This window comes from Centroberyx gerrardi, chromosome 2 (assembly GCF_048128805.1).
Source record: "Centroberyx gerrardi isolate f3 chromosome 2, fCenGer3.hap1.cur.20231027, whole genome shotgun sequence".
Classification (NCBI taxonomy): Eukaryota; Metazoa; Chordata; class Actinopteri; order Beryciformes; family Berycidae; genus Centroberyx; species Centroberyx gerrardi.
In genome coordinates this window covers 1592164-1594663 of record NC_135998.1, presented here as the reverse complement: position 1 = coordinate 1594663, position 2500 = coordinate 1592164, and positions in this window count along the sequence as shown.

Here is a 2500-nt window from a genome sequence, read left to right as displayed (position 1 = left end):
AGAGGCCGAGAAGCGGGGCCACTGCCCGCGTGGTTCCCCCTCTCTGGTCTTGGGGACTTTGCCTGTTTGCAAAACCACCCCTTACCGTGTCACTCGCCCAAACACCAGAGAGGCCGAGAAGCGGGGCCACTGCCCCCGCTGTTCCCCCTCTCTGGTCTTGGGGACTTTGCCTGTTTGCAAAACCACCCCTTACCGTGTCACTCGCCCAAACACCAGAGAGGCCGAGAAGCGGGGCCACTGCCCCCGCTGTTCCCCCTCTCTGGTCTTGGGGACTTTGCCTGTTTGCAAAACCACCCCTTACCGTGTCACTCGCCCAAACACCAGAGAGGCCGAGAAGCGGGGCCACTGCCCGCGTGGTTCCCCCTCTCTGGTCTTGGGGACTTAGCCTGTTTGCAAAACCACCCCTTACCGTGTCACTCGCCCAAACACCAGAGAGGCCGAGAAGCGGGGCCACTGCCCGCGTGGTTCCCCCTCTCTGGTCTTGGGGACTTAGCCTGTTTGCAAAACCACCCCTTACCGTGTCACTCGCCCAAACACCAGAGAGGCCGAGAAGCGGGGCCACTGCCCGCGTGGTTCCCCCTCTCTGGTCTTGGGGACTTAGCCTGTTTGCAAAACCACCCCTTACCGTGTCACTCGCCCAAACACCAGAGAGGCCGAGAAGCGGGGCCACTGCCCCCGCTGTTCCCCCTCTCTGGTCCTGGGGACTTAACCCAAACACCAGAGAGGCCGAGGAGCGGGGCCCAACTCTACCCGAATTTCAACCCCTTTTTCGGACCCAGAGACCCGGGAGCGGCCCCCTATCTCCAGGCGGCTCTCCACCTCCCTTTTACCCGATTTAGAGCCCCTTCTTCGGCCACACACACCTGCTATCGGCCCCCTACCTCCAGGGGGCCCTCCACCTCACTTTTAACCCAATTTAGAGCCCCTGCTTCGGCCACACACACCTGGGAGAGGCCCCCTATCTCCAGTCGGCTCTCCACCTCCCTTTTACCCAATTTAGAGCCCCTGCTTCGGCCACACACACCTGGGAGCGGGCCCCTATCTCCAGGCGGCTCTCCACCTCCCTTTTACCCGATTTAGAGCCCCTTCTTCGGCCACACACACCTGCTATCCGCCCCCTATCTCCAGTCGGCTCTCCACCTCCCTTTTACCGGATTTGGAGCCCCTGCTTCGGCCACACACACCTGGGAGCGGGCCCCTATCTCCAGGCGGCTCTCCACCTCCCTTTTACCCGATTTAAAGCCCCTGCTTCGGCCACACACACCTGGGAGCGGGCCCCTATCTCCAGGCGGCTCTCCACCTCCCTTTTACCCGATTTAAAGCCCCTGCTTCGGCCACACACACCTGGGAGCGGGCCCCTATCTCCAGGCGGCTCTCCACTTCACTTTTAACCCAATTTAGAGCCCCTGCTTCGGCCACACACACCTGGGAGCGGGCCCCTATCTCCAGGCGGCTCTCCACCTCCCTTTTACCCGATTTAAAGCCCCTGCTTCGGCCACACACACCTGGGAGCGGGCCCCTATCTCCAGGCGGCTCTCCACCTCCCTTTTACCCGATTTAAAGCCCCTGCTTCGGCCACACACACCTGGGAGCGGCCCCCTATCTCCAGGCGGCTCTCCACCTCCCTTTTACCCGATTTAAAGCCCCTGCTTCGGCCACACACACCTGGGAGCGGGCCCCTATCTCCAGGCGGCTCTCCACTTCACTTTTAACCCAATTTAGAGCCCCTGCTTCGGCCACACACACCTGGGAGCGGGCCCCTATCTCCAGGCGGCTCTCCACCTCCCTTTTACCCGATTTAAAGCCCCTGCTTCGGCCACACACACCTGGGAGCGGGCCCCTATCTCCAGGCGGCTCTCCACCTCCCTTTTACCCGATTTAAAGCCCCTGCTTCGGCCACACACACCTGGGAGCGGCCCCCTATCTCCAGGCGGCTCTCCACCTCCCTTTTACCCGATTTAAAGCCCCTGCTTCGGCCACACACACCTGGGAGCGGGCCCCTATCTCCAGGCGGCTCTCCACCTCCCTTTTACCCGATTTAAAGCCCCTGCTTCGGCCACACACACCTGGGAGCGGGCCCCTATCTCCAGGCGGCTCTCCACTTCACTTTTAACCCAATTTAGAGCCCCTGCTTCGGCCACACACACCTGGGAGCGGGCCCCTATCTCCAGGCGGCTCTCCACCTCCCTTTTACCCGATTTAAAGCCCCTGCTTCGGCCACACACACCTGGGAGCGGGCCCCTATCTCCAGGCGGCTCTCCACCTCCCTTTTACCCGATTTAAAGCCCCTGCTTCGGCCACACACACCTGGGAGCGGCCCCCTATCTCCAGGCGGCTCTCCACCTCCCTTTTACCCGATTTAAAGCCCCTGCTTCGGCCACACACACCTGGGAGCGGGCCCCTATCTCCAGGCGGCTCTCCACCTCCCTTTTACCCGATTTAAAGCCCCTGCTTCGGCCACACACACCTGGGAGCGGGCCCCTATCTCCAGGCGGCTCTC